The following is a 22,669-nucleotide window of genomic DNA, read 5'->3' on the forward strand; positions in this document are numbered from 1 at the left end:
TTCATATTGAACATCCCTTGTCCCAAAATTCTGGAATCAGCCCTTTCTCCAAGAAACCATCCTTTCATTTCAGAAAGAATGGTATTTAGAAACCAATATGCGAGTGCTCACTGTGCTCATTGCTACTGGGATGTCATTGTTCTTAGTTGTCAATAGAACTAGAAATATATATATATATATATAAATGTGTAAAGACACACATTTATATATATATATGTATATACATATATATATATATATCCTTCTGTGTATATACATGTTACAAAACCAGGAGTTTATACAGCCATCTTTAGTTCCAATGCCATACCACCGTGTTCTTTCTAGCCTTCTTTTCTGATCTGGCAGTGAGAAGTTTGCTTCTCATTACTCCAAATACACTTGTTTTATTTGGTCAGCCACCATGTTAAACTCAAGATGGAGAGGGAAGAAAAATGAAAGACAAGAGGAGAGGGAAAGGAAAATAGAAAGAGAAGAAATTCCCCCTTTTTATTTGAAAATAAATATTGAGCTCTTCTTCCTTAAATTTAAATTTAATAAGTCCTAAAGTTCCGCACAAAACTTAAAAGTAATTTTATCATACCAAACTTAGAATTCTGCCTTGAACATTTCTAAGTGAGAGAGGTACTCTTCACAAAAATAAGTAATTATCCTAAGCAATGAAGCAAAAGAAAAAACTGACTCATGTCAGCCAATGTGGGAAAGATATTTTCATCAGTGTATGTATAATCAGTTTCACATTCCCAAGGAAATACTTTGAGAAAATCTGATTAATTCCAACAGAAATAAACCTGATATACCCAAGAATAATACACTGAGGGTTCACTGAAATATTTTTTTAATAAAGAGAACTTCTGTTATTTGACAGAGGAGTATGAATACTTGAGTTGTCCTTTTTAATCTTCTCTTATTCATGTTCACTATAGATACTATAAAAACTTATTGCAATATGAGCACAGCAATGCCAGTAAATCACTAAGAAATACATTTGTCCTGAAATTACAATCTCAAGGCCACCTTCTCTCCATGAAGTGTTCCTGACCCCTGACCCTAATTGAATCCATGTTCTTTATGTAAGTTTTACAGATTGGGCCCTGTCTATCTTCAGGGAGGCATTATTTACATAAACTCTTAAAAGCCTATAATGTAAAGGGCTGTTCCAACTCCCAGCAGATATGCAACACAATCTGCACGGGTGCACACTGGGCCTTGACACTTGTCATTATCCTTTCCTTTCTATGTCTTTGATGCTCATTTGGCAGGTATTACCTGTTTGTGTGTGTGTCTGTATGTATGTGTGTACGCTCTTTTCATCTTGCCTCCTCATGAAGCCTTTCAGGACCACTCAGTTCATGGTAATAATTTGTGTCCTATAGCAGCACTGCCCAAGCAAGTATAAATTAACTTATAATTGTGCTTAACTTTAATCCTGCATGGTGGTGGTTTCAACTCAGGTCAAGGTTGGTTCAGGTGTGTTGGGTCAAACTTTGGAGACCTTATAGAACAGACCTAACATAGACCTCGTTACACAAGTGATTGAGAAATCTCCCACTAGAAAACTTGCCCTATGTGGAGAGAAAATAAGTACATGTGGTTCTTAAAAGTGAGTTTTGATCCTGATTTGAAATTAATGATCTGTAGTCTTAAGTGTGTCACTTTTTCTTCCTATGAAAGGAATGAATTTTTTGGAAATGTTTCTCCATTTTTTTTTTTAAGATTTTGTTTATTTATTTGAGAGAGAGAGCATGAAAAGAGCACGAGGTGGGTGAGGGGCACAGGGAGGAGCAGGAAGCTGGATGTGGGGCTGGATCTTAGAACTCTGGGATTGAACCCCGCCTCAGGCTCTCTGCTCAGCGGGGAGTGTGGAGTCTGCTTTTCCCTGTGACCCTCACCCCGCTTGCGCTCTCCCTCATGCTCTCTCTCTCAAATAAACAATTTTTTTTTTAATGGAGAAACATTTCAAAAAACAAAAATAAAATAAAATGTAACTTAGGATTTGAGTCCCAGGTCAATCTCATACAACCCTGTGGAAAGTTGTTTGTCTTTCACCGTAACCTTGTAGTTTGCGAAAAGGGTATAAAAATGTTTCCTTTGTAGGATGGGTAAAAAGGTTAAGTTAGGTAATGAATGCAAAACATTCAGAAAAATAGGCACTTAATAAATGATCTTGTTCTTATCATGCTAACCCTTCTAATGTTCCCTGTGAATCCCAACCTTCTGCAGCAGAATTAGAATTTGAAACCCAGTATCATCGCAGGGAAGCCATGAGAGGCAGTATTCATGCCCTTTACTCGATAAGATGAACAGACTCAACTAAACTTAGATAGAGGCTCTCCTTATCCTTAAAAATGAGCATCTTCTCTCCCTTTTAGTCCTCCAGGGGTGAGCTGTCAGCTGCAGATAAAGGAAGATTATAGAAGGACAGGCCCCAGAGCTTATGGATTATGGACTTGAGTTTCTTTTTTTTTTTTTTTTTTAATAAATTTTCATTTTTTATAAACATATATTTTTATCCCCAGGGGTACAGTGGACTTGAGTTTCTTGAATTCTCTACAATCCATTCATCTCTAGGCATGCTTCTCCTCTTTTTATTGTCCCATCCCCCCAAACACATACCATCCTCTTACCAAACAAGAAGGAAAAACAAAAGGTGTTTTTTAAAATGGGGGAAAATAATGTCACATGGATCTTGGGGAGCGGAGGCCCTTGTTTAAGATGGAGTCAGACCAGCAATCTGTATTCTTCAGGGATTGCTTTTTGGAGAGTTTTACCTAGAGTCCTTCTGAAAATCAGCATTTCCCCTGGAATGCCTGAGTGATGCTGGTAGTTAAAATATAGCGTTTTGGAGCCAGTCAGATATGGGCTTCAAAATCCCCCCCTTGATGCAAGTGGACCTTGGGCAGGTTACTTTATCTTCCTGGAATTCAGTCTTCTCATCTGAAAAATGGGAAGGTGGCACTAACAAGTAGGATATTGAGGTGCTTATGGGAGAGCCTAGATGGAGAGTTTCTCACACAAAAGAGGGCAAGCACTTGGGACACGTAGCTTTCATTATTCATGAAGCTTCTTATCCCCATTGCTTTTACAGTGGCCTGTAAACATATTTTGGGTGACATTATTATTTAGAGTGACCTCAGAATCCTTCTCAGGTGGTACAGTTATTAAAATATTAGAATTAGACGATCTTCAGCTTACCTGCTGGCTCTGGCCCTTACTAGCTGGCGGTGTGGGCAAATCCACGTACATTCTGTGCACTGTAGTCTCCTGAGCCATATTGTGGTTAGAGGTGGATGGTGCTCAGTCTAGCTCCTGGCATGTAGCAGGGCCTAGGAAATAGTCTGATTATGATGATGGTGATGATGCTGGTAAGGAAGACTGCAGGAACGATGCTGCTGATATTGCATACAAAACAATGATGGAATTTCATTTCCAGTTATTTCTAGTATGTTCACTGGAGACTACAAGTCCTTGGAGGCAAGAATGGGGGTTTGCCTCCATTTCATTCTTTGTGTTTAGCAACTAGCACACAATGGGTGCTTGACTGATAGTTGTCATAGGCATTCATGAGTTAGTAATAAGAGAATGCTTTGGTGTTAGAGAAAGAAATTATTCCCAGATCAACAACTCTGGCTTTGGAGTCAGACAAAAACATCTTATATCCTGACTTACCATTTACTATGTGAATTTAGCCAAGTTACTTAATTCCTCTCTGTCTCACATCTGTAAAATGGGAATACCACAATCTACCTCATAGGGATGAGAGAGTCAAATGAGATAATGTATGTAAAGAGCTTAGCACTGGGCCTGCAACATAGTCTGGGCTCAATAAAGGTTAGCTACGGGCGTGCCTCGGTGGCATGGTTGGTTAAGCGACTAACTCTTGGTTTCAGCTCAGGGCATGATCTCATGGGTCATGGGATCAAGGCCCAGACAGGGCTCTGTGCTTAGCGGAGAGTCTGCTTGAAGATTCTCTCCCTCCGCCCCTCCCTCTGTACCTGTACGAGCTCTTTCTCTCTCTCAAATAAATAAATAAATCTTTTAAAATAAATAAATAAATAAAGCTAGCAACTATGCACTACATAGACAGGCCACCATTTGACCTGAACTAACCAGAAGGGAGGCTAATGCAACTCATTCATTTGAACTCATGCCATGGTTTCCTCGTGTGTCCAAGTACTGTCCAGGTTTGAAGTGTAGAAGTGCTTAGAAAGCCTGGCCATCTTCTAATACCCATCAAGATGGCAAAAATAAACGTGGGAGTCAATTACCTTCTGTGAAATGCTCATAACCCCCACTCAGTAATTTGGTCTCAATGCACCATTACAATTAAATATGCAAATAGCAGTCCTTTGATTTTTTATCATTTCTGGTAAGGATGAGCATTTTCAATCTGCTGCATTTGCATCCATTTAGATAATGTTGATGATGCCAACAGATCCTTTCCATTCCACTCTGCCTTTCATTCAAAAAATCAGGCCCAGAGGTGCTTTTAGAGACCACATTTATAGATTAATTCCATCATTATGGAGCTACAGGAATCCCTGGGGTGGCAAGAAGCACATATGAACTCTTGCCAATGACATTGTACAAACACCGGATTATAAAAGCAAATGGCAAATAATTCACCCAGTTGAAAATGTAAGGGAAATTTATGAAGCTAGAAAGAAAGAAAGAAAGAAAGCCAGCCAGCTACACTGAGTGGCATTGTAATTTAGCTATAGATTTCAAACAGCAAAGAATCCACAAACGAATAAGACCTCCAGGGCACTCTGAACTACATGGAGATTGTGTGGGGGCATGACTTAAGAGGAAGGAAGAAGAATCCCCCTCACTTGTCACCACCCACGTCCCCTGACATTCGAGAATCCCACAATGGACAAGAGGCTGAACGGACTAAACTCTAACCTTGCACTGCAAGCTACTCAGGTCCAGATTCTCATGAGCTCTGAAGTTTTGAGCATCCCTCTCACTCTTGAAACTGAAATAAGACAATCCTGGTGACCTGATTCTTCAGGGACACTCATATCCACACTTATTTTTCCCCAAAGCTGCTATTGCCCTTGGTTTTCTATTTTGTTCATTTTTATCATGCAACAGAAAGAAGATGGACCCTAGTTTTCTGAGGAGATTGAATTATAACAGTAATTTGTACCTCTATTATTATATCGGACTTCCTTTGGGAATATGTTGGATGTTGTGGACCAGCTACTCAGAAAAATGTGTGCATAAATATCGGCACACAAATTCGATCACAGGGCAGCATTGATTTTAGGGGAAGTTCACTGATCCCTTGCAGTTTATCTGTGGACCTCTGATCAAAAACATCTATTATTGGTTGATTTCTAAGATTGTGTCTCTGTGTGATATTCATTTACTCATTTTCAAGATTTCTAGGACCACTGCATTGCAAGCACCAGGCTAGGTCCTGGGACCACGAAGGTCAATAAAGCATTGTCTCTCCTTTTGATGCATTCATAACCCGATACAGGGTGACAATATGTGACAACCATCTCTGTGGAAATATAAAAATATACTGGGGGTATATAAGAGAAAGAGTGACTAAGTGTGCCCCAGGAAGCCAAGGAAGACATCAGTATGTTTGTTTTTGTTTTTGGAAAAGGGAGTGAGTACTTATGAGGGTTGGGGAGGGGCAGAGGGAGAGAGAGAGAACAAATCCCAAGCAGGCTCTACATTCAGCACAGAGCCCAGTGCAGGGCTTGATTTCACTAATCTGGGATCATGAACTGAGCTGAAGTCAGGAGTCAGATGCTCAAGTGGCTGAGTCACCCAGGCACCCCAAGGAAGGCATGATTAGGAAAGGGCTATTTAGGTACTGTGTTCAAGACATGTAAACCCAGCCAGAGGGCAAGGGCAATGACGTCATTCCCTACAGACAGAACAGTGGGGGCAACAGCCTGGCATCACTGACCAGGACTAAGAGTTTAGTTGACCAGAACACAGAGCATATAAGGGGAGACATGTTGAGAGAGGAAGCATACAGATTTTGTGAGTCCCACTCTCATCAAGTTTGGACTTCATCTTGTGAGCAACAGGGGCGCCATGAAATGTTAAGTGTGGAAGAAAGACAAAAGCAGCTTTACGTTTTACAGATGAAACTATTACCGTACTCAATTTTCCATTGCTAGTGCCGCACAAAAATAAAAACATTCAGCTGAATCCACTTCCTCAAAAAGCTCTGTGGAAAAGGAAATATATTTTTAGAGTAATGCAGTGTCTGGTACCCAGTGGGGATGGACACGCAGTATTAACAGATGAGGATGGAGGCTTCACAAATACGAACCAGGAAAAAACAGCTGCTACCTCGAACTCGTCATGAATAAATATTTAGAGTTAAGCACCAGCCCAAAGCACTTGGTGGATTCCGGGGCCACCGTTGGAAAGTGTCAAAAGCAATTTGTTATAAACACAGTGGCATTTTAGCTTAAGATGCTGGTGCTGGTGGTGCTGGTAATGTGAGAGAGGCAGAGGGGACGTGTTGCCTAAAGCAAAAAAATGATTGCAGACAAAATTACCCTTATAAACTGCTTCAGTTGCCCATGAAGTATAGTACGCACAGGCAGTAGAGAGCTGGAGTATGATTTATAAGTAATCTGTACACATTAAGTTTTCTAAAAGGGCACCTACTGAAAGTTAATTTCGTCATAGTTTTGTTGCACCGAGGTATATTGAAATTTGCATAATTTAAATGCGTGTCTGTTGTGAATGCTGCTGTAACATTTACAACAGCAAAACTTGGCAAATAAATGTTATCTTATTGATTTATTTATTTTTGAGAGAGAGTGAGGGAGAGAGAGAATCTTAAGCGGAGTCCACATTTAGCACAGAGCTGGATTCCCGAACCTGAGATCATGACTGGAACTGAAATCGAGAGTCTGACGTCCATTCAACCGAGCCACCCACGTGCCCCAAATAAATTAGAAGAGCTTACTGGTTGTCCCCACTAGAATCTAACTGTCTTGTATCCTGATCTGCTGTCCCGAGTGGCAAAAGTGAGCACTTGCAGAAAGAGAAAATGCCCAGGCAACTTACATTGCCCCTAACTGCAATAGACTGTTGAGGACCTAACAGGAACCACTATATGGTTAAGAGTCATCATGGAGATCAGAAGCTATTGTAGGTGTTTGCTTTTCCTCAAAATATTTTAGGATTTGGATAAATCCATTGGAGGGAGTCTTGTACTTGAACAACATTTGCCACATGTACCTGAAAACTATGACTCCTTGGGGCCTGGTTAAAGAGACTCGCAGAGAGCAGGATGCCACATAAAGGGGAAAAATCTGCCCTGTTGATATCTAGATTGCAGACAATGCTAGGTCGATACAACTGTTTCCATTTAAAGGTTCCCGTCACCCTCTGGAGCCATCCCCTTCCCTGGTCCTCCAGCTGCCGCAGTGACAGGTGGCTGACGTCTACCCACTGCCTGGCGGGGGCTGGCGGATCTCCGCTGGGCAGCCACAGGGAAGGACTCCACTGCCAGGACAGCCCGTGGGAGATGTCACTCCAATTGCATTGTAGGATATCTTTTTCTGAAACCCAAGAAGTTGACCCCAAGGTCTTGTTTTGTGTGAATCTGGGCTCATCAATGACCAGAAGTTGACTTTAAAGGACCTTAACAAAATATATTTTTACCTCCTACTCTCATTCCTACTGTTGTAAATGGCAGAGCAGACAAGGACACTAAGAGATCCATCACTTCCAGGGAAGACTAATGCATCCTTGAAAGTACATGGTCATCTTCCTATGTCTCCTTGTCTCCTTCTCTTCCTTCTCCCCCGCACCCCTTTCCTCCTCATTCTTCTACACACCCACTCACACACTGTAGTTGATCAAAGCCTAAACTTTTGAATGCACCTGGATTTTAATCCTAGCTGGATCCTGAATGATTTATTTATGCTTTGCTTTGCTCAGCTGTGAAACAGGACTAATCCAACAGTTGCTAGGGTTGTTTAGGGGATCGAACAAGACAATGCATATACTGCGCTCAGCCCAGTGCCTGTCACAGGGCAATGCTCAACAAGCACTATTATTATTTATCCCTCTTATTATTTTTATTGTAATTATACACTTTCTCGTAGCTTGCCAATGTTTAATTGTAAATACACTGTGTAAATGTTCTCATATCACTGAGTCTTCCCAAACAGAAGATTGAGTGGTGACACAGAATACTATTGTACAGATAATGTAATTAGCAATATGATTTCATGACTTCTTAATCACATTGCTTTTCCTTAGTAAGCAAGAAGAAATGGTACTAAGGCAGCTAAGTGCTTAGCCATATGCGCCTAACATAAGGCTTTGTTTTCTCTTCATTTCAAATAGATCAAGTAGCAGAAACTATTTTTTTTGCTAGATTATTTTCCTCTGCATATCAGGATAAATTCAATACAAAGGAGGCAATTTTTTTCATCTACCTCTCAAGGAATTTCACGATCCTAATTATCAAATGACCTTTAAATAAATTATTTCATGTCGGCTGACACTGCCCCGGGGCTCTCAGCTTCATGGATAAGAGTGGGTACAGCTTTGCCATTTCAGAGAGAGTTTCAGCAGATGCCTTGCAAAGATCATAATCATCCGTGCTCTGTAGGACTATTTAGGCTGCTTAACAATGATGATACCAATGATGACACAAAAAACAGCTAATGTATTTGAGAACTCATTACCTGGCAAGCCCTGTTTCAAGCATTTTACATATGTCTATTTCCTTTTCCCATGGACCTTTGAGGTAAGCATGATATTTATTCCCATTTCACAGATGAAGAAACAGAGGTCCTGTTTCTTCACGTGTAAAGAGGGGATGTTCCTGTGTACTGGAGAGCATCCTGGGGCAGAGAGAAAAGGAAATGCTCTGCAAATGTAAATACAGTAACATTGAGGGCATTATTAAGACCTGACATGAGTAAGACCTTCATTTTGTAGATGAGAAAACAGACATGTCTGACATGGTATCAATGAACTTGTAGCTCACCCTTGAGTACTCCAGTTCCTGAAATCTGGGATGGTTTTGATGGTGTAGACAATGTCAGGTTTCACCATCTGCTCTCCTTCACTAATCAGTAAGTCCTCTACCAAGAGGAGGAACTCATGCTCCCATGTTAGCAAATAATTAACAAATAATGTGGGTTCTGCAGAGAGAACAGTTTTTCTCAAGAAAAATGGCCCTCAGTGATAAAAGTGACACATGATGTTTAGAAAATGCCTAACAAAATGTCAAAGCATAAAAAAGAAAACAAAAAATTACATCTCTGTAATTCAGAGAGAGATGTTGATAACGTTTGGTGATTAGCTCTCTAGTAGTAGTTATGTACAAGGACGTAGTTTACTGACATGGAATCCTACGTTTCTATAAGGTGCTTTTCACACAACAGTATGAACTTATGAATATTAATGTTGACACTAATTAATAATTAAAATGCAAGCAAACCTATTTCATTGTTTTTAATAACTGCAAAGTTCAGTTAACCAAAATGTATTTGCCTAACCCCCTACTAATGGACATTATGCTATTTTTTGGGTGATACCATAAAAAATTGGGTGAACCTCTTGGACACAATCCCTTGTGTACTCTCCTTGGATTACCTCCTTAGGGTGAACCCCTAGAAGGGGAACAGCTAATCAAAGGATACGCATATTTGGCATTCCCACTCATAGTTAGGGTCTGAATACCTACATAATTGGTTTTCTCAAAGACAGTGTAGGAGAGCTTCCAATTCTTCCTGGTTTGTGGTAAAAAGCAGAGAGTTAACACAGCTGGGAAATGCTGTTAATAGAGTTTTCCTGAATTAACAAGGTCAGAGGGCACTGGCCCCAGCAGGCCCCGAGGCTTTGGGTCCTATTTCTCCCACTAGACTCCCAGTTCATGTCTCCTAAGGGAGTAACCGTTTGCAGTGTGGGTTAATGCAATAGCCAGACTTTGAAATACTGTTTCTGGCACCTCTGGAGATTCCTGTGGGATCCCAGGACAATACAATCGAAGAATCTCATTGCCATCCAGGAAGAAGCTACCTGGGCTGATGATATTTGAGACTTAAAAAGAAAAAGTTCCAGGTTGCTGCTCTGAAGTAACTTATGTATTTGTAGTGTCATCCTTGTTTCTAGAAAGTTATTTGCAGACTGTTCATTGTGACATCTGGAATAGAAATATTCTCCGTGGACCTTGTTGGAAATCCGGCGTAAGTATACACACAAGGATTACTGCCGTATTATAAACAGGGGAAAAACACCACCTCCCATGGCTTCACAGATGCCTTAAATTTTAGAATGAATCAACTATTACTTGAAAGTCTTACTTGCTTTATGAACTTAGGGTCACCATATTAATAAGGGGAATTCTCAATGATTCTCCTTTCTGGGGTGACACACAGCACAGATGTACTAAGGACCTGTGGGTGAAGAACATTTTTTATTTGACACACATTGCCTCATTGCATTTTAATTACACTCACCCTTTGGTGTCTAGGCATGAGTAGAATATCAATGGCATTTGAAATGTTCCAAAAGCAGAAGAACAAAAATGTTTAATCTCTAAAAAGTGTCCTTTCCTGAGAGATTAATTTGGTAGTTGGCATCCTATGATAAATCAGTAAATTTTGATGTGGAAAAAAATTAATAAATGCCTTATTTGAAATATAAAAATAACATTTTTATTGTTTACAAATTTCCACTTCTAGCCCAGTCCTGGGTGGTATATATTCTTCTTTCTTGACACTCTCAGGAGGAACACAATGGGTTTCCATAAAATTGCAAATTATGGGCACACAATGAAAAGAATAAAGGCGAAGAAAACTCAAATTCTGGGAGGTTCAGAAGCAATAAGCAACCTGTCCCTTCCAATTTCACCAGAGAAATGCTTTTTGTCTTCCAAATATAGTTTTTCCAGCACTTCTGAGTTCACAGAGTGTCCCGGCAAAGGCTTACAAGGAAGAATGGAGATGTCCTTCTCTCTGCTTCCCCCCCCCAGGTTCATATTCCAAGGGAAATTAATGACAGTGCATTCGTGGAATACTTCACAATTTTAAAAGAATACTCTCCTATTATCCCATTTGGCTCTCATGTAGGAGAGGGAAGGTAGGAGGTTATTAATAGTTTGGTTTGGGGGCATCTGAATGTCTCAGTCTGTTGAGGAACTGACTCTCAGTTTCAATTCAGGTCATGATCTCAGGATCCTGAGATGGAGCCCTGCATCAGGCTCTGCATTCAGGGTGTGTCTGCTTGAGATTCTCTCTCCTTCCCCCTCTGCCCCTCTTCCTACTTGTGCTCTTTCTCTGTCAACTAAATAAATAAATAAAATCTTTTAAAGAATAATACAGTTTTATCAGAAAAGAAAAATTAAGCCCAGATATCCTTGCCCAAGTAGCGTGAGAAGTGCAGCTTAGATAATGCTCGACTTCACTGAGTACAGATCAACAGGTGCTCGTATTATTGGTATTGTTTTTCTTACATTACCAGTGGCCTTAACAAGGCCAAGGCCAGTAGTTGACTCTGAAATGCCCCTAATCTTTTCCCTGGCCAGCCTTTTCATGCATCTTTTGGAAAGATGCTGAAAATCAGTAGGACCTACTCTTATAATTACATTATCCTGTTTTATAAGCATATCCTACATTTACAAGTTTGGTTGTAAACAGAATACAATGGAGTTATTCATCCCTTGAGAAGCCATAGTCACCATCTAATTCACACTGTCTTAAAGAAAGGGAGTGGAACTGTTGTCTCGCTGAAGTGACTGGTTTGCAAGGATTAACACTAAAATATTTAAATTCTTAAAATATTGTTGTTTAAAAAACATAAATCCTATTTTCAGAACATTTCCCTCAGTTTTCTTTTAAAAATTGGGTATTTATTTTGTAAAAGTACACTGTAATAGTTTTTGTTTCATTCTAGTTCATGTTTATTTTCCATAATCCTAATATAGTAAGTGAAATATGTGGAAAATTTTAAGTAATAGTGAATAGCAAATGATGTGATAAATATTTTCCCAATTTTGCTTTTATCACAGGCTTAGTGTACATTTCAAAGAGGATATTATGAAAGTGCTTTGAAAAGCATAATTTGGGGGCACCTGGGTGACTCAGTTGGTTAAGCCTCTGACTCTTGGTTTCAGCTCAGGTCATGATCTCAAGGCCATGAGATCGAGCCCTGAGTTGGGCTCTGCAATCAGTGGGGAGTCAACTTGAGATTCTCCTCCCTCTGCCTTTGCCCCTCTCATGTCGCTCAAAAAAAGAAAAGAAAAGCCTAAATTGCACCTTAAAAACTGATAATAGTAATAGGAGTTACTAATGCATAGAGACATTAATTATCTAGTAATATATAATAATAATTACCTCTGTAATTATTACAGTGACTGTAATACGTAAGAGTAAAGTGCATGTGCAAAATACATGCTTTACATGTGCTCATCTCATGTTCTTTTAATAACAATTCCATGTATTAGAACTATTATTAACCCTTACAGATGAGAAAATCTAAGTGCAGAGGATAGTAGTGACTTGACAAGCTACTAAGTGGTAGAGAGGGACACAGGCTTAACTCCGAAGTGCCTTGGGACAACTGGGTAGCTCAGTTGGTTAAAAGTCTGACTCTTGATCTCAGCTCTGGTCTTGATTTCAGGGTCATGAGTTCAAGCCCTGAGTTGGGCTCCATGCTGGGTGTGGAAACTACTTGAAAAACAAAACAAAGTGTTGCTCTTTTTTCCTCAAATTTATTATTAATTTTCAAACACAAAAGTTGAAAATCAGTGAATACCAATTCACTCATCACATAAAAGAGTTTTAACTCTTTTTCCTTTCTTATTCCCTTCCTTCCTTCCCTCTTTCTTCCTCCCTTCTCTCTCTCTCGCGCGCGTGCTCTCTTTCTTTCTGAACCGTGGCTCTAAATAGGCTCTAGGATAGATTTAAGACTTTGAACTTTCTTTTATTTCCCTCCCTTCCTCCTCTCAGCTCTCTAGCTGGACAGTTTCAAAGTAAATTATAGGCAGTGTATGCTTTACCCACAAACACTCCAGCTCGCATCTCTTTAAGAGTAAGGATACCCTCCTACACAAACACAACACCATTATCAAACCTAGATAATTATCAATAATTTCCTAGTATTTTTTTATACTCGGCTTATATTAAAATTTCCTGAATTATCTCCAAAACGCTTTTTATGGCTATGTTTTTCAAATGCAAATCAAGTCTCAGACTTTGCATTGTAGTTGTTATGTCTTTTTATTCTAGGCCAGTTTTTTTCCACCAGTTTTTTTTCTTTAATAACACTGACTCTTTGAAGAGACCAAGCAAGCTATTTTACTGAAGACCCCATATTCTGAATTTGTGAGATCATTTCCTTGTAATTTCTTTAATCTTTTTCTCTATTCTCCAAACCCTCAAACACACTTTATTGTTAAATGTCTAATTCTTAAGTAAAAAGTACAGCATGTAAGTAAATAAATAGCAAAACAACCCTCATATCTAATTCTGTTTGTTCTGATGGTAGAAAGTTATCCGGGGCTAGTTTAAAGGAATGATAAACTGGTGGAGACATTCCATGCTTACAACTCTTTGGTGTAAAAAGCTCACGTCTGACATTTTCAGATTTGGCCATGATTTTATTCACATGCGTCAGTTCTGGAGAGATTTAAGCACATGTGTCTTTGGAAACACTGCCAAAAACCCTTGAAAATCCTATAGCTTCTGCCAGTTATGGCAAGTTTGGCTAGAAAATAGAGTGTTTTCTCTGCCATTTAAATGACACTTAAGGAAATCTTGGAGTTCGGTTCTGCTCTCAAAGTCACAGAAGAGCCTGTGAGCTGCTCTCCACAACTAATATGCTATTTTTACAAAACTAAACTTCTCTTTGGACTTTGTTTTATTGGCAGCATTTAACTAACTGCCCATATCCTGGCCCCACTAAATCTAGAAATCTCATGAAACAATGAACAAGCTGACACCAACTCACTTTGTAACATGTTGCAGAACTAAAGAATAATTGTATATTCTAAATCTGACGCTAGCTAATAATACAAACTGATATGAAAGTGGGGGAGTTGACATTTTGTAAGATTTGAACCACGTTCTAGTTGCTGAATATGCTTTTCATGGTGCATATTCACCAAACAGTAAGACTCATATTTCTTTGTACACTTTGCTACTCCACCAAGCATATGTAGATAGGTTCATTTGTGCCAGATAACCAGGGAACGTAGGGGTAAAAACCACACTCTGCAGCCGCAAGAAATTTATTAATGGGGAGACAGTCACATCAACAGTTACTTTCAGAATGATGTGGTATATCACACGATAAGGCAATGCGGAAGCACAGATGAAGAGTATGTAAGTGGGTGTGTCAGGTCTGGAAGGCTTCATTGGGAAAAGGATGATGGGTCTCAGTCTCCAGCTTATATGAAGGTCAGGACCAGGGAGGTAGAAGGAACTGGGCTCAGTTCTAGAACCAGGACCTGGCAGGGACTGGAAATCAATATGTGATCCCCACTGCCTGTCTTTGAGGGACAAGAACCACAGGAGTTACAACATAACCTGGGTCTGGCCTAGAAACACAAAGATTGCTACCTTGTTGCGATTACAAACAGGATGGGAGAGAGAGAGACAGAGACATCAGACAAAACCTCTCACTTAAAAGGATTTCAATCAGAGGAATAACATGGTCATCTATGTATTTTATGTAGTTTATTCCAAACCCTGAATGAGAGATGAATTTGTGTGGCTTAAGAATGAGCAGACCAACCAACTAGAACACTACTGAGGTCATTCAAGCAATGGCGACAGCAGGCTGACCTTAAGCTAGTCTGGCAGAAGAACAACAATAAGGAGAAGATTTTGTCAAATCTTATGTTTGGGTGAGTTGATGCCTCTCAAAATTCAGTCTGCCTCAGAATCACCAGGAGGACTTCTTAACATAGATTTCTGGACCCCAACCTTAGAGTTTCTGATTTTGTAGGTCTGGCATGGGCCTCCCAATCTACATTTCTTTCTTTTTAAAAAAAATTTTTTTATTTATTGCTCAGAAAGAGAGTGAGAGTGCACAAGCAAGGGGAGCAGCGAACAGAGGGGGAGGGAGAAGCAGGCTCCCCACTGAGCAAGGAGCCTGATTAGGGACTCGATCCCAGGACCTTGAGATCATGACCCAAGCCAAAGGCAGAGAGACTTAACCCACTGAGCCACCCAGGCATCCCCAAATCCACATTTCTAACAAGCTCCCATGTGGGGCTGATGCTGCCGGTTTGGGGAAACACGCTGGAGAAGCAAGGATAGCATCTGCTGGCTTTTTCCTGCCTCGTCTTCCAGTGACAACCTTTGATTTTTAACTTCCATGAACTCCTTCCACATCATTGGATACAGTCAATGTACAAGATGTCTCACTCTCCCTATACCCCAACGAGGCTAATCAGATATGCTGTTTTATTCTGGAATTTGATTCTAGAATGAACCAAAGACTGAAAGCAGCTGATTTTACTCATCTTACCAGCCACCTCCCATGGAGATTCCCCATTTGTTTTTCCCTGGTTCCTTCCCCAAGACCAATCCTTCAGCATTTCCTCCAAAATCACTTCCTCTCTTTCTATTTTACATACATGTTTGTTTAACAAGTGGTTTGTTTTGCTTAAGTTATCCAGATATAGACCAAAGCCCCCGGCTGATATTTAGGAAGTGAGGAAACCTGGGTAGAGTGATTGTATTTGTTTCCTACGACTGCTGCAACATACCACCGTACATTTGGTGGCTTACAATCAGAAATGTATCCCTGCACAGTTCTGGAGGTCAGAAGTCCAAAATTAATATCACTGAGATGAAATCAAGATTTCAGTAGAGTCCTGGGACACCTGTGGCCCAGTTGGTTAAGTAAGCATCTGCCTTTGGCTCAGGTCATGATCTCAGAGTCCCGAGATTGAGCCCAGTATTGGGCTCCTCACCCAGCAGGGAGTCTGCCTGCCTCTCTCCCTCTGCCCCTCCCCTCCTTGTGTTCTCTCTGTCTCACAAATAAATAAATAAAATCTTAAAAATCTTAAAAAATATATTTCAGTTCGCTCACTATCCTTTAGGAGGCTCTGGGGAGAAATTGTTCCTGGCCTCTTCTTGCTTCTGGCGGCCACGGGCAATCCCTGATTTGTGGTTGCATCAGTCTCTGTCACCATGGCAACCTCACCCCCCACCCCCACCCCCGCCTCCTTCTGTGTCAGTTTCTCCCAGCCTCATTGTTGTAATGGCCAGGTGCTACGGTCCACCTGGATAATCCAGAACAAGGGCCTCATCTCTAGAGCTTTAATTTAACGATTGGCAAGTGTCTTTCTTTCAAATAGGTCCCAGGATTGGAATGCAGCCATTTGAGGCTGAGGACTCCACTTTTTACCTTACTATAGTGATCAAGGATTTTCCTGGTTTGAGCGTTGGAAGTCTTAGGCTCCAGGAATGTCCCAAACAACCTTGGATTTGTTTGTTTGCTTCTTAAACTCTTAGTGTTAGCAACAAAGGTGGGGTGACCGCTGGTGAAAGCGTGGGACTTTCTGAGTTTCAGTCCCACATTCCAGGCAGCCTCTCAGTTCTAGGCAAACAGAATTGGTTGGTCACCCTAATTCAGTTTCTCTGTCAGTTTTAGAACATTGGACCAGGAAGAGCTGTCCTCTTTAAACTCCGTGCTAAAGCAAAGAAGACTACCGGGTAATTGCAGCACATGCCTCAGGCAAAATGAGCTTGGAGACATTTCAACAGAGCAACAAATCCAGTACATAACCGTTAACTGCCAGTGGTCAAATTTGAAAGCAGGGCTTATTTCCCAAGAAAGACATGAGAAAGATTTCATAGGATGGTTTTTAATAAATTGTAATCAGTGCTTTGAAACATCCTTAAGGAGAAGGTAAACAAATTGGGTGATCGTTGCAGGTGTAATTTGGGGCGAGTTTATAGCCTCATTTCTCTAGGTGTGGGCTCCTGCTCCCCAGGGCTCCCAATCAACCTTGGTATCTATTAGATACCATAGAATTTACGACTCAGACTCTCTGGGGTTGAGGTTCAGAAATCTGAGCTTTAAACAGTCATTATAAATGCTATATAGGGGCAAGCAGGTGCCCCCAATGATTTTCTGCCCTGTGGCAGTCACACCTTTGTGTGACTTGAGTCCTGGCAAATCTAGGACTTGCTTCTACCCAATCAAAGAGGGCCAGGATGATGGAATGTCATATCCCAAATTACGTTGCATTGTATAAGTCTCTATTTTAAAAGGAAGGAGAGACTTGTGAGAGAGAGAGCTACATAGAAAGAAGATAGGGAGGTCTTTAGACCTGAGGGTGGCCATAGCCAACAGCAGACAGCTAACAAGACAACCGTTCTCTCAGTCCTTCCATGGCTGGGAGAGGAATTCTGCAAACACCTTGCGGGAGCTGGGAAGAAGCCCCTGGCAAGCCTGCAGCTGAGAATGAAGCTGCCACTGACCTGGGTTGCAACCCCCTGAAACTCAGGAGCGGTCAACCGGGCGAGGACATCCGGACCCGGATTCCTGTCTCAGAAACTGTAAGATAACAGTGCATCGTGTTTTAAGTCACTAAGTTTGTAGTAATTTGTTACTCTGCAAAAGATAACTAATCATCACACTACCTAAAACCTGAGAATCATGGCACTGAGGTGGAGAGTGTGGACTCTGGGAAAAAAAAAAAAAAAAAGATCTGCTTCAACTCTGAGGTCTGCCCCCTTCTCAGCCTTGTGACCTTAAACAACAGCAAAATCTCTCTAAGCTTTTAAAATCTCTTAAATCTTTTTTTAAAAATTATTTATTTATTTGAGAGAGAGAGCAAGAAAATGCACAAGCGGCGGGGAGGGGCAGAGGGTGAGGGAAAAACAGACTTCACCCTGAGCAGGGAGCCCGATAAAACGTGGGACTCCATCCAGAACCCTGGGATCATGACATGAGCTGAAAGCAGCCGATTAACTGACTGAGCCACCCAGACGCCTCAAAGCTATTCCTTCTTAAGGATACATGAAACCCATGATGGGATAGGTAAAAATTGAGATGAAGGGGGGTGGAAAAAGCCAAAAAAACAAAAAACAACAACAACAAAAAACAGGATTGTAGCACAATGTGCCAACCCCCAAGTTAGCATCCTGTGTTTTGTTTTGTTTTGTTTTTTTTAATCCAGAGCTCTAAGCATCGTTTAGAAGTTCGCTTATTTGCGTAACCATTTATTTAATGCCAAACTCCCCGTTTCAAAAGTACAGAAGTTCAGGAATCTTTTGTTTTTGTTGTTTTTGTTTTTGTTTTTTTTAAGAGTATCTCAAACCTATAACACAGTATTAGGCACAGGGTCACTTGAATATTTGTCGGTGAATGCATGCGTAAAAGAGAATTCAGGAAAGAAGCTAAGGAACAGGGGTGCCTGGATGGCTCAGTGGGTTAAGCCTCTGCTTTCAGCTCAGGTCATGATCTCAGGGTCCTGGGATGGAGCCCCACATCGGGCTCTGCTCAGCAGGGAGTCTGCTTCCCCTTCCCTCTCTCTGCCCGCCTCTCTGCCTACTTGTGATCTCTTTCTCTGTCAAATAAATAAATAAAATCTTAAAAAAAAAAAAAAAAGAAAGAAAGAAACTAAGGAACAAGGGTATTGTAATCAACTGACTGACATTTACTATGAGTAGAGTGAAAATTCAAGACAATATTTCTTGGCTGCTAATGAGAAACAAAAAAGCAAAAAACAAACCCAAAGTCAGCAAAACCAAACCAAACCAGGGCACCTGATCAACTACGCCAATCAGAACACGTTGCTCATAAGAAGTACAACCATTCCTGGAATTAAGAAGTGATGAAAACCTCCACAGGGAGGATAGCTCGGGATCCTAGCAGCAATTACCAAAACATCCTCCGTAAAGTATGTGTCATCATGTTTCATGAAGCTGTTTCTGGGTGCTGTCCCATGACACACACTGAGGTGCTCAGGGATGAGCGCTGTTAGCCGACAGCAGGTGACCAGGTGTCTGCTGTTCTGGCCTGATGCAGAGTCCATGTTAGAGTATCTGTAAGAGCAAATAGTAGTATTCCCTGGCAACTCCGAACAGCCCTGACTCAGCCAGTGTATCCTACACTTGCGTGCTGAAAAGCTTTCAGACGTGCTGTGAAATTGTGTCCAATATCTGGAACACTACCTGTGGTTATAGCAACTGAACACTGAGCCAAGTGGGTCAGAGGACACCGTGGAGAGGGAGGAACAATTGACGAGCAAGACTGAAGGAAAGAGGAGCCAGTGGCTGCTGGAACCAGCTCCAGAAAACAGATGATGCTCATGTCTTTCCAAGTTCATGCTCAGGGACTTCATGTTGTTGGCTTAAAAGCAGCCTTGGTGGGAGTATTCACACTACAGAAGTCATCTGAAACTACACATTAAGGTTTTCTTTTCCCCTCAGTGAGCTGGTTTACCAGTCCCCTGCTGGAGGTAGCTTCAAGTGAAGCATGGACTGGATAAAGACTGGAGGAGAAAGGTGTTTATTTCATATGTGAGAGCCTGGGTGGAGCCGAGGACAGTCCTCTTCACGTGGCTCCAGAGCACAGAGGAAGTCGGGTGGATAACTTGCTAATTGAAGACCCCTGTGTACCCTGTACACTGTAAGACAAGGTTGTGCTGTTGTGGTGGACAGTGTTGTAATGGTTCACAACTTGTTTAGTGCCATTTTGAGCCTTTTAATTCCTTTGAATTAGTCTGCCAAAATTTCCGTGCCAGCGAAGTCTCCCAGCTCCCCAGGACTTGAGGAAGATGAGAGAGAAAACAATTGAACAGCGACCCATTCACTAAAAGGACACGCACTCCACGATAAGTCTAAAGTGGTAGGTGCAGATCTGTCTTTCAGCTGATCTCAAGTCCCCAGTGTTTCTTGTTGAAAGAGAATCTCCTTGTCCTGAGATCTGATCTGGTGTATCAAGTGATATTTTTCTCAGACAACATGGCTTCTCAGTGCGAGCCAACTACTTCATCTGGTGTGAACCACAGAACCAGCCATCTGTTCCAGGGCTGGAAGCAAAACTGACGGTTGGCCCTAATGATGGATAGAATAACACTGTACCTTGTGATAACTTCAGGGGATTTTTAGTGGAGATTTTTGACTTTACCCAATTTTTAAACCCCTGAATAAGACATGATTCCTTGTCCTGGAAGGTAGGCAGAAAATCCCGAGCAGGATCTTGGCCTACAATGCAGCTGTTGTATTTCTGGGTGAGCTCAGAACCGCATGACTCAAGAAACCTAGCTGGAGGTAGGGTCCTTTCAGCATCCTCCCGTGAAAGTTGGGAGAACTATGGAAAATGTGTGTTTGGATGGAAGACCGTGCCATTACCACACAGAGGAGAGTGGGACAGATAATCTTTTCAGGTAATCAAAGCTTAAAGTGCCTACATTGGGAAGTACCACCTTGCTCACCAAAAAAAAAAAAAAAAAAAAAAATCAGCATTTCATTATATAACTGTCAGTGTAGATATCAACACCCTCACACAGACAGCAAACTCAATTTCCTTTTCTTTATTTCCCTGATTGGTTTTCACATGACGGTACAATATGCAGACATTACCCTGATGGTATTCTATATATTTTCTATCATACTCATTATACTGGCCTAAACAGGACTTCAAAACAGAATCGTCAAACACGCCCATCTACAGGAGAGGATTTGGTACCAATGAAGACAAAAAGTGCTGGTTGTGGCCTCCGGGTCCAGAGAATAGCAGACAACCAAGACTGTGGAGAAGAATTATTTATGTCATAATTTTTTACCTTTCATATCTCTTCCTATCTTTTCTGCTTGCCTGGCACTATTTAACAGAGAGAAAATGGGCAAAATGATGTGTCCAAAATGGCCATTCAGTACCTATCAATTATAATATTGATTTTAATGACTCCTCAGAGTGTGTGGAGGACTTGATATAAATTTTAGTTACAGAGCTCCCTGACCGATTAAAATACTTAAGCCACCAGAGGCTTCTGGAGGAAAAAAAGCAACCTGAAATTTTCCATTCAATTTAAAAGTCTATACCCCAACCATTACACAGTCTTCTTGGGGTGGGGGTGCCCTGCCTGGTCTTAGGATTGTGGATCTGACTGGGCTGGTTGAAGAATATTCATGTAGCACCAAGGGATCTTGTGGGCTCACAGAGTGACAGGATTTCCTGTCTCCATAGGGGAAAGAAAGCAGGTTCTGAAGGAGAGATCTGAAATAAGGCAGCTTTAAAGGGACTATGAGAACACCGCCTCCTCTGTTCCTGGGAGGTCGGGAAACTACTCTTTATTGGGGGGGTAAGAACCAATTGTGGGTAGGCGGAGAGTGAGACAAAAACACGATTTAAACAATATTTGACTCATAGTGTTTAGAAACAATATTAGGGATAGCTAACATTTATTACAACGGCTTTCAAGCTTTTTGACTGTGCTTCTGGTGAAAAAGGCATTTCTCAGGATCTATGAACATAAATATGAATATATACAAAGCCAACCTATGTTTCGTAAAACCACACACTGACATTTTCTATTCTGTGCTTCTAAATGCTGGTTATGACCCAACCAATTGATTTCATGACTCACTAGCACATCGTGGCCTGCCGTCTCAAATACCGATTTATTGTGTGCATGTGATGAGCAAAGCTGTGAAGACCCAAATGATGGCACTGTGGGTAAAATGGCTCTAGAATCAGACTCCCTAATATCTGAGCCCTGGCTCTGCTGCCAACAGGCAAGTTTCTTCACTGTGCTTCAGTTTCCTTGTCTGGAAGGTGTCGTTAATATCTCAGGAAGCTGCTGCGATGATTACACTAGATAATACGAATGCATATTTATATATTATATAAATAATTAAATTATATAACACATATAAAACTCCTAGATCAGTACCCAGCACATAGTAAGCATTCCATAGATGTGGACTCCTTTGTCACTTACCTGTGGCCACAATAGTGCAATGATAAATCATCCTCAAGCTCTAAGGCAAATTTATTTGGTTCATAGTCTAATGGGGTTTGGGATCTGTGAGGTTTAGCTGGCTATTGGCTGATTGGCTCTACTCCATGTGCCTCACCTTCCAATAGAAGAGCTCATCCTCCAACAGAAGGCATGTCTTGTCATGGTGATGGAAGAGAGAGAAAGCTATAGCAAGTTCAGTCCCCCAAGCATCATGTCTGGTAACATCCCCAGGCTAGAAGTGACAGTCACAGTGGGAGGTCACTATAGTCACAAGGTTAAGGGCATGGATAGGGAGGAAGGAATGAAAAGTTAGGGTCCTTTTTTTGCCATGAACCAGAGGTATGATGATGATCGTGGAATCTCTCCCTTTCTCTCTCAGGTTGGTGCTTTGTATAAATCTGGCTAATCTGTGTAAATCCTGACAATAATCCATTACTACAATAACGATTCTTGATTGTAAGTGACAGAGTATCCATAGGAACAATTTCAAGCAAACGTTGATTTAACAGGGAAGCAAACCATTTAAGGTTACTTAACGTGTCTGAGCTGCGGCAAGGTTGGATATGGGGACTCAAATGTGATCTTGAATGCTCTCTTTCCATCTCTCAAATGTTCCATCTCAGCTTCAACCTTGAAGTTCCTTATAGCAATTCCAGGTTTAAATCCTCCTCATAGCTTGCAACTCGGGTGACCAACCACCATGACGTGTCTAGGATTGAGACACATTGGGTTGTG

The sequence above is a fragment of the Mustela nivalis genome (genome assembly GCF_964662115.1).
Source record: "Mustela nivalis genome assembly, chromosome: 1".
Taxonomy (NCBI): Eukaryota; Metazoa; Chordata; class Mammalia; order Carnivora; family Mustelidae; genus Mustela; species Mustela nivalis.